The sequence below is a fragment of the Oncorhynchus tshawytscha genome, linkage group LG20 (assembly GCF_018296145.1).
Source record: "Oncorhynchus tshawytscha isolate Ot180627B linkage group LG20, Otsh_v2.0, whole genome shotgun sequence".
Lineage (NCBI taxonomy): Eukaryota > Metazoa > Chordata > Actinopteri > Salmoniformes > Salmonidae > Oncorhynchus > Oncorhynchus tshawytscha.
Genome location: NC_056448.1, coordinates 18,240,285 through 18,251,468, shown reverse-complemented (window position 1 = coordinate 18,251,468; position 11,184 = coordinate 18,240,285). Strand labels below are relative to the sequence as shown.

Genomic DNA, 11,184 nt, shown 5'->3' with positions numbered 1-11,184 from the left:
CGGGCTGTTAAGGCCTTTTACGTTGAATGTGACATTTTAGTGGATTAAGCATAGGTTGGGTTTCAAATATGTAACTGAATAGAAATCTATCATATGCAGATAATTAGGAAATGTTTCAACTTTGGTTTGAGCACAAAAGTGACCTGTGTGCCTCTTTAGGAAGGAAACAATAAAACATAGAAAGAAGGAAGAAAAAAATAATAAAAATCCCGCCCACCCCGATTGTCAGACTAAAAGAACAATCCCAACAACCAAACATGAATACACTTGTAGAGATACGTTGCTGCTCGCTTTCCATCTTGATCTTACTAGCTAAGCCTTGGCGTAAACTAAAACCTGCGAGCTCTCTAAGTTGAAAACAAACGTTGTGAATAGATATTTATGGCTGAATATTTACTGCCCACGGTAAGGGCTGCTTGAGTCTCTTTTCGAAAGATTAACATAAATGAGGGGGAAAGCAGTGGGCCTAAGCCCACTTATTGCTTCGCCCAGTAGATATGGACTAAACCAAAATATACTCTCCTGTAAATGTAATAGAACTCACCCCGGAAAGATACGGTTAGTTGAAAATGTAAAAATAAATTATAGTGACCGGGAGGATACCAGCAGTTCAGACCGGATAAGAGAAAAACAAACAAACTGCATTTTATCCCCCCAGAGAGACCGTCCTGGCTCAGACGTTGCTCAGTTCTTTGAGAAAAGTGTGCACTTCTCCCGGTGTGTTGAAGAGATGGCTTTGACCTTTGTACTGAACTTTCATCCGCACAGGGTGGATGAGGTAGCCGGTGATGTTCTTCTCCTTCAGTGCTTTGGCGGCAGGTCTGAACTGCTTGCGACATCTGGCGAGATCTGCGCTCATATCTGGGAAAGGCTGACCCTCTTTCCATCGATGGTGATGTCCCCTTTGGCTCTTGCGAGTTGCAGTATCTTCTCTCTGTCTTGGAAACGGAGGGACCTGATCAGGACGGCCCGTGGGTGCTCATCTGGCCGGGGTTTCGGCGCTGATGTTCTGTGGGCGCGTTCGATTTCCATCGGCTTGGTGAAGTTGATTATGCCTAGGACCTCCGGGATCCATCGAGTGAAGAAACGGACTGGGTCACGGCCCTCGCTGTCCTCTTTCAATCCCACCACACGGATATTACTACGTCTACTCTGGTTCTCCATCTGATCTACCTTGTTTTTGAGGTAGGCATTGTCCTTTTGCAGTTGTATCAAGACCTGGTCATGTCTAGCGATGGTATCTTCAACTGTGCTAATGCGCAACTCTGCCTCAGTCGTTCTCAAAAGGAGATCATTCATGGAGGATTTCAGGTCGTCAATGGAAGAATGGAGTTCAGCCGATTTATCAATTTTCATAGAAAGACCTCTGTTACCATCCTGAATTTCCCGGAGGAGAGTAGCCAGCATGTCGGCAGGCTCGCAAGAGGCTGCTGAGGGCAACAGTCTGGAACTGTCGTCTGAGTTATGAGGGCTAATGCTAATCTTGATAGCTGTCGCGTAATCGTTATCTTGGGAATCAACAACGTTTTGGTCATCCTTCTTGCCTCTCGGTCGGAGGTCCATGGCTCTTTGGGAAGGTAAGTACTTAACAATTTATCAGCCGATGTTAGAATATTGTTTCAACGTTGATATTTAGGTAAAAATAGAATAACTTTGAAGAGCTCGGTTTGTCAAAGTCTGCTCAGCTCCGCGGCATGTGTCGGATTTCTTTGAGTATAAACCTGCAGGACCACAGTCTTTCCACCAGCTCCTTAAAATGGTTGAATAAGTAGTATCTTGGGGGCTCGTATAGAGACGGATGACGGCGCTGGCTGGGGTGATTGATCTCACAACCAATGCATTTTTCTCTTATATACTCTCCAATCACCACGTCTAAAAGTGTGGCTACAGAGGCCTTGATGGTGTCCACAAAAATAGTACTGACCACCCCATCAAACACATCCTCAGGCTGTGTACATGTAGGAGGTGTTGGGTGTCTTGCCTGGGGGGAGTAGAATGTTGGGCTGCTCTGATCTAGAACTCCACGCATCCACATGGAAGTCCATTCTTTCTTTGTATTTTCAACCTGTGAAATACTCTTCCTGAGGAGTCAGGGGTACCTTCCCAACGGGTCTCGTAGCCCGTGAACACGCTATACCCCTTTGTGATAACTCTCCCCCCCAGTTCAACCAGGTCCCTACACATCAATCATCATGACAACTTCAAAGGAATAGATGCAATATAGATATAAAATAACACACCCTCTAACACATGACAACAGGAACAGGATGTACTTATATGGCCATAACCACGTGACACCTTCCCGCAAAGATGTCCTGGCCATTAATCTTGGGGTGATGGGGTTCCAAAATGCAATCCTATCACATGCAATTTGACCAAATATACAGTACCTTCAGAAAGTATTCACACCCCTTGCTTTTTTCCACAATTTGTTGTGTTACAAAGTGGGATAAAAATGGATTTGTCGTCAACGATCTACACAAAATACTATTTCATGTCAAGGTGGAAGAGAAATTCTAACATTTGTTTTAAAAAAATGCATTAAAAATAAAAACACTAATGTATCTTGATTACATAAGTATTCAACCCCCTGAGTCAATCCATGTTAGAATCACCTTTCACAGCAATTACAGCTGTGAGTCTTTCTGGGTAAGTCTCTAAGAGCTTTGCACACCTGGATTGTACAATATTTGCACTTTTATTTTTTTTTATTCAGTCAAGCTCTGTCAAGTTGGTTGTTGATCATTGCAAGACAGCCATTTTTAAGTCTTGCCATATATTTTCAAGACTATTTAAGTCAACTGTAACGAGGCCACTCAGGAACATTCAATATCGTATTGGTAAGCAACTCCAGTGTATATTTGTCCTTATTATTGTTCTGCTGAAATACTTATTGACTCAAGACATTTTAGCTTTCCATTTGTAAATGAATTTCACTTTGACATTATGGGGTAGTGCGTGCAGGGCTGTGGTGGTCACAAAATGGTCAGCTGGTGATTGTCAAGCAAATAACTGTTGGTCTAAAGGTAATTGACCGTTAATGAACAAAAAACACATTTAGCATCTCCTGGCTTCCTACAAGCCACTGATGCAGACCTTTGGAAGATCTACATTTAAAAAAGTATAATAAATCAATGTAATATAGCCTACATCTTCACAATAAATCCATGATTTATTTTAGACAGATCTAAAGAAGCATGATATGAAGAAAATGTAGTCTATTTCAGAAGAAAATAATAGCATACTCGAAGTCACCCTTATGTTAGGTCCTTATGTTAAGCTATGCCAAATGGCGGTGGGCTACATTAGTTCATTTAGCAGACAAGATTAGCTTATAATTCCGAGGCATTACTTTATAGTATGAAGAATATAATTGAACAAAAATATAAATATTTTGTCCAAACGATGAGGGAGAGCCCACATGCGGCTATTCTGTGTTGAGTGGTTAACAAAGAAATAGGTACTCGAATATGCTTAATTTAGAGTTATTACTATAACTTTAGTTCTTCAAATGTTGGGCTATATGTTTTGATTTTTAATACATTGTAAAGCTGCATAATGAGACTGATGATTTGAAAAAAAGTCACTTGAAAAGGTATGAGCTCTGCTTTGTTTTTGCACAGGCTGTATACATTCCAATAGTCTCTCATTCACAATTTGACAAGCACTTGATAATGCCTTAAATTTCACGGCAGCATTTATGGCTTTTGCGGCCTGGAGTGCTGCGTTGTGCCCTTCTCCCTGAGTGCTGCACAACGCGAAGCGCCTCTCACTCACATGGCTCTCCGTCACATGATCGGGTCTTTCTCGCAGGCTATAAGTGAAGACAGACACATCGGGGATGCAACTGCGTGCATCCTTATCCAATTCCGAGGTACATATTGAAGATACTACAAAAACTGTCCAAATTCACTTTATCAGCCAACAAGATGAGTAGGCCTAACGAACAGCAAAAACACTAGCCTATGTCAATCTACTATTCCCCCATAGTCCAAAAGTCGACCTATTCTATTCTGTGCAATAAATAAATATTTCAAACATAGTTGTGGGGTGCAATAAATGGCAAATTAATACAACCACAAGCATAAAAATAAAATATATTTAAGCAATGACTGAAAATGTTCATAAACTATTAGGCTATTTCTTCACATTATAAGCGCAGCAATGTGCACATGGCAGTAGGCTATAAGTGCGAATATTCCATTCGTGGGAAAACAACCTATCAAAAGGGACTGCAAATGCAATTATGGTTTTATTATAAAAGGTGCATTTTTATGGTGATAATTATCTTCCCCAAACTTGAAATTCACACGCTGCTTCTGTATGCCAGTTAGGCTCTAAACCTTTGTAAAGCTGATTAATGTGCTTAATTTTAAGAAGTTATTTGGCCACTTTAGTTGTGATACAAACCTGATCAAAACATATAGGCCTATTTATTTATTCATTTTATTTTACCTTTATTTAACTAGGCAAGTCAGTTAAGAACAAATTCTTATTTTCAATGACGGCCTAGGAACAGTGGGTTAACTGCCTGTTCAGGGGCAGAACAACAGATTTGTACCTTGTCAGCTCGGGGGTTTGAACTTGCAACCTTCCGGTTACTAGTCCAACGCTCTAAACACTAGGCTACCCTGCCGCCCCTATGGGCTAGGCTACATGAGGAGTGTGACTATGATTAGAAAAAGTCGCAACAAAAACGTAGTTTCTTATGCTGGGCATCATTCACAAGTGATAGGCTAATATTGTCTCCCATCAGAGTATTCTTGAATAAATCTCGTCTTTACATATACTAAATAATATATGTGTGTAACGTGTTTTGATTTAGAATGGTATCATTCACCGGTCTCGAAACAGGGGCAGCAGAAAAAAATACATGTAATCTATGCACTTAAATAGCGAATGGAGGACGCTTTTCCTGTGGTTCATTTTCATGCACTTTTTCATTCACAGCACTGGCAATGAATATATCAGAAGTTAACACTTCAACACCAGATACAGTGCATTTGGAAAGTTTTCCGACCCCTTTACTTTTTTCCACATTTTGTTAAGAGTACAGCCTTGCTCTAAAATTAAATAAAAAAATCTACACACAATACCCCATAATGACAAAGCGAAAACAGGTTGTTAGTAACAGTTTTATCCCAGTCTATGAAATTCTCCTGCACTTCAACCCACACTCAAAAACACCTGTTTTAAATAACTATTCCCCATGGACTGGTTTCTGACCAACTCCCTGATTTGATTCCAGGCCAGGTTGGCCATAGGAGTGCTACATCGGTGTTACAGAGAGAGGTCTTACCTGGCCTCTTGGCGCAGATGACCTGTTTGATCATGGAGGACATGATATCTCGGAGTTCATCAGAGGTGTGGGACAGACACCAGCCGTCACACTCCTCCTCCTGGCCATCGTTCCTAAAAAACATGTTTCTTATGCTGAGCCAGGAGCAAGGAGCCAGAAGCATTAGACAAACAGACAACAAAATGCAGAGATCTTTTCCACTTCTACTCTATGGGCAATTCCAAACAAAGGCCCAAAGATATTTCTGATGTTTTGGATCTTTCCATAGAAAGTTTATTTGGGGGAAGGATGTTAGGCATATCTTTGAAGTCTGTATCCACAATGATTATTGAGAAATAATTGACCAAAGTTGGGAAATGCATGACATTTTGGCCTTTGACCCATGAACAAAAATATAAACGCAACATGTAAAGTGTTGGCCACATGTTCATGAGCTGAAATAAAAGATCCCAGAAATGTTCCATACCCACAAAATGCTTATTACTCTCAAATTGTGGCCACTAATGTGTTTACATCCCTGTTAGTGAGTATTTCTCCTTTGCCAAGATAATCCATCCAGCTGAGAGGTGTGGCATACAAGAAGCTGATTAAACAGCCTGATCATTACACTGGTGCACCTTGTGCTGGGGACAATAAAAGGCCACTCAAATGCGCAGTTGTCACAACACAATGCCTCAAGTTTGAGGGAGCTTACAATTTTCACGCTGACTGCAGGAATGTCCACCAGAGCTGTTGCCAGAGAATTGAATTTTCAGAATTTGGCAGCATGTCCAACCGGCCTCAAAACCGCAGACCACGTGTAACCATGCTAGCCCAGGTTTCTTCAGCTGCGGAATCGTCTGAGACCAGCTACCCGGACAGCTGATGAAACTGAGGAGTATTTCTGTCTGTAATAAAGCCCTTGTATGGGGAAAAACGCATTCTGAGTGGCTGGGCCTATGCCTTCCCAGGCCCACTCATGGCTGTACCTCTGCCCAGTCATGTGAAATCCATAGATTAGAGCCTATTGAATGTATTTAAATTGACTGATATCCTTATATGAACTGTACCTCAGTAAAACCATTGAAATTGTTGCATGTTGCATTTATATTTTTGTTCACTAGACATAGCCATTATTGGTGTCATTTGAAACATTTTCTTAACATCAAAAATGTTAAGGTGTCTTAAGATGAATGCATTAACTGTAAGTCACTCTGGATAAGAGCTGCTAAATTACTAAAATGTAAATAAATATCTTTGGCCAATCTCTTATGGAATCACCCTTATTCCATGTTGGATCCTACCTCTGCACGTCCAAATCACAGAGCTGATAGAACATCTGCCTGTGGGGGGGGGGCAGGGTCCCATCTCGAAATATGTACGACGACTCCTGGACAAACAGGAGACAGGGTAGACGGCAGTTAGCATGTGAGGTTTTATTACTGTGTCATTATTCTTACAAGTACAGTGTAACATTTAGAGCGTGTTAGTAAGTTGTGGGGAAGTCTTTGGTCTAATACCTTGAGCTGGTACCTGGTTATATTAGCGTTATGTCCCCTCGGGTGGCTAAATCAGTAATATTAGCAGCCTGGGGAACTGTACAAGAAAGAGGGACATTAGCGAGGCAATCATCACTAAGACACACACAGTCTCACACACACACACTTGCTTTGTTGAGTGTGATTGGCAGGGTATAGTTGAACGTGCTCCTCTTGGCCTTCAATGGCATGTAATTTATAGTATATCCTAAAGAAAGTCACAGGGAGGAAACAGATAGGGTCTCAAAAAACAAAGCATGAGAACTGTATTAACAAAGACTGTGGGATTAAATTATATAGAGTCCCTTAAGATTAGTTTGAACCAAACCTCCACCCTGCCCCCACTCCTCACTGTGCTTGGTACTGCAGCGGATCCTGAAGTCCAGCACCTGGTGTTTCTTGGCCTCTGTTGTCTTGCGAAGGTCGTAGCCAAACCTCACCCAGAGGCTCCTCCAGGGGCCTGTCACCTTAGGGGAAACACACGTCAGGTTTGGATGGAATTTGAGTTTATTATGAGGAATTTGCTTTCATTTCATATCCTATTGACTAAATAAGTCACTTTTTGTTTCTCTTCACTTTCTTCTTCTCCCCATCAACCACTTCACAAGAGTTTCAATTTAAGTGAATTCTGGAATTGAACAGGACATGGCATGTAAATTGAGAGATGTCGGGGACCCAATTTGTTTTGGCCAGAATTTCTGCCGGCACCGCCCCGAATCTCATGACACAACCTTAAGTCAAAACCAGTATGTTTCAATTTTAACATCAACAAATAACCTTCAATTCATTCAAATGTAATTTCTTTAATCAAAAGTGAGAGAAGTAATAAATACATTTACTCAAATTGTCTTTTTCAAATGATCTAAAAAAAAAAGTTTGTATAGTCCCATACTCTTAATTATTATCCAACTTGTTGTTTACATGGTGACACCATTGCAATTCCCAATAACCCCGACTTTGAATACCACTGGCGGTCTACATCTCCTCAGCATGTAGTAGGACACGATAGGGAGCAGCAGCTTCAGTTTATCAGGGTGGATGTCCAGGTTGGCCTTGACCGAGTTCCGGGACCAGATGGGCCGGCTCTCAAACATCTACACAGTGTGGTTTGGGAAAAGATAACACAGAGGGGACATCAAATAACACTTTATATGTGTACATTTTCCATGGGCATATACTGTAGGAACATCATCTGTATATAGAGATGTAAAAGAGTATAGGCTAAATCATAGAGATAAAATACAAACTAGCCTATGGGCTCAAGTAAAGGCTTCGGTCTTGAAATAGCATTAGGAGAAAAAAGAAAGGCTCAAACTGAAAACAAAGTTATGTTCCTTTGCATCTGTGATTAACGCATCAGTGTTAAACCTTTTAAGGATCGTACCCTTTTTGTAAATTTTCGACATAAAATGACATACACAAATCTAACTGACTGTAGCTCAGGGCCTGAAGCAAGGATATGCATATTCTTGATATAATTTGAAAGGAAACACTTTGAAGTTTGTGGAAATGTGAACTTAATGTAGGAGAATATGACACATTATTTTCTTTTACCAGATCTACAAACAACAAAAACATGTGTTTTCTATTTTTTGGGTTTGTTCCATTATCTTTGAAATGCAAGAGAAAGGCCATACTTTCAGATTGGAATCTATGTGTAATTTAGATTTTGGCCACCAGATAGCAGCAGTGTGTGTGAAAAGTTTCAGACTGATCCAGGAAATAATTATATTACTGCACGATATTTTGTATCAAGTCTGCCAGGAGTTTGCCCAAATGTGCTGAATTGGTCAATTGATACATTTCGAAGTACATAACTATAGAGAACATACAGAAATGCTATGATAATTTTTTTTTAAAGTAGGTTTACACACTCCCAGGAATGTCACACATGATCGATCATTAGCTTATACACTAACTGTCATACATCTAGATGGCCGGGAGGGGTGGGTATGGAGCCATAGACAGCAGAGGAGTCAAACTGTAGAGCCCAGTTCCTACATTTGAACATAAAAATTTACTTGACAAAACAAACCTACACTAGAATTTATCTCTGGGACCCTCAGGATGACAATTCAGAGCAAGATTACTGAATGTAAGTACATTATTTACCTTCAGAGGTGAATGTATGCAGACTTCACATCGGCTTGTAAAAAAAGTAACAGAGTAACAACCTCAGAAGCCCAATGCAAAGTATATTGACCTTATTAATTTGTTCCTTTGCCTTTATGTTACTGGGGTGAACACACACCCTCTTCCAGTTGAACTTAACAGCCTCCAGGGGCTCCGTGGGGACATTCTTGTCGTCAAAGTTGAGGAAGATGGCGTTGTGAGGCCGACGGGCTCGACTCAAACCAATCAGATTATTCCTGGATACTGTCGGGGGACAATAGCCTTCTCTGCACGGGAGACAAGTTCATAATGATTTAGCTAAAACTCATCAATACAGACAGATATTTGCATGGCACCCCTATGGTTTGACCAATGGCCATATCTATGAGCACCTGCATCTTTATAACAGGCTTCCTGTCTTGCTCCTGTTGTTGAACACGTCGTTGTGTAACGTTATTGGGGGGGAATTCTAATGCATTAATGCTGACACACTACATAACATGTTGGTGTCCTTTGGCATATTTGTTTCTGAGCTTAACACATTACCTGTGATGAGGGTGAAACTGTGTGTAGTGTTGCTCACACGCCTGCCCCAGTGCCCCTGCTTACTTGTGTTGGATTTCAGGTTGGTAACTGTAGTCCACAGCACTGTCCAGGCGAGAGAAGATGTGTGGAGGAATGAAGAGGGGCACAGGCTGCTCAAAGAACTCATTATTCTCTGGTTTACGCAAGAGTATCTTATTGTAGAGGGATGTATGCGAGCCGTCCTTTGCTGAATGCACCGCAAGATACTGGAAGTCAGCCATCCCTGCAACAATAAACAATGTACAACATACATCAACAAATACACAATGAAGAGTTATAACAGCACAGATCAAAGTAGGGAGGCAATGGAAAGGAATCATACAGTGATATAATGGGGTCAAGTGTTTGTGTTTAGGAAGTTGAACTTTTAAATTTGTATGTTGTCCCAATGACATCCAGGATGTCCATGTTGATTGGAGATTCCTTGGGGTTGCCGTTGCGCAAAATCATTTCCACGTGCAGCAGCAGGTTGGTGGATTGGAAACGATTTCCAAAGACAGTGGCAGAACCGGGTCCTTGGAACGAAAGCGAAAGCGCAGCTCCAACCGCCTGCTGGGGTCAGCATAGGTCTGTAGAGAAACATTTCATTTTTAGTTCATCATAGTCAGCAGAACAATACAAATGGTGGTGGTGAGAATGGGAACAACAACATATCATGTGAGCAGGTTTGCATAGCTGCACTAGCACCTCAGTTAGTACAGTAAACGAATACGGTGTGAATTATAACATAGCCAATCAGGACTAGCTAGCTATACAGCCATTAACATTGCAAGCTGAGTAACAGCTATCAAGTGATTGACTAGTCGCGCATGCGTTGATTGTCGTGTGTAGGTTGCTCACCCCTTGTATACCCCCAATAGTTTCCAACATATTGTCCACATTGGAGATAATCCCTGGATATTCCACACAAACGAGTCTATTGTCCTCTGATAAGGAAAGAGTCGCCGAGCTCCCAGGCACCCCACCCACAGTGGTAAGCTTCATCGCTGGCGCGTGCCGGTTATCGCTTTCATTGTTAAATTCAAATCGTCCTGCCCCGATGCTGCCATCTCACCTTTGGAGAAATAAGTTTCACCTTTTGAGCTGAGTATGTTATTTGAATGCCCTCATGCTGGCTAATTAGCAACACAATTCACAGATAGAATTGTGGTTTTCTGGTTTGTATACAATTCAAACATTTCTACCAATTAACTCCTACGGGTGGAAACAATTGGACGTGTTTAAAGTTCCAACCAAATATTGAGAATTGTTAGACAATTGGAGCTGTAGGCCTATCAGTATGTTTGATGTCAGACCATAGTTTATTTTGTTAAAATACAACCCCAGGGGTAATCGAAAAATTGTGTTAAATTTCGTGCTAGAACTCAACCTCGACTAGACCTAAAGTGTGTAAAGCAATTTTAAGCCAAAAGGGGCCAGTAGAGAGCCAGACTAGCTTCACGGATAAACCACATTGAACAATGAGCCCGATATGTAACCGGATGTATAAATGTTAAGCATACGGTTGGCGTTTCCACTCACTGTCAAATATGCTGACGAGAGGAAGTCCAGTTGCCGGGAGTGGGAATAGATGAACCATATGGATTTTTGCCGACATTCTGCTAATTCTCTAATCTGTGAAACATTTTATCTCCGTAGACATTTTTGTTACCAAAACTAGAATCAGTTAAA

The 11,184-nt window shown here is 41.2% G+C and overlaps 1 pseudogene; it reads right to left on the bottom strand.

Moving 5' to 3' along the window:
- Positions 1-5,299: 5,299 nt before the first annotated feature.
- LOC112219732 lies at positions 5,300-10,383 on the bottom strand (annotated as a pseudogene).
- Positions 10,384-11,184: the final 801 nt, after the last annotated feature.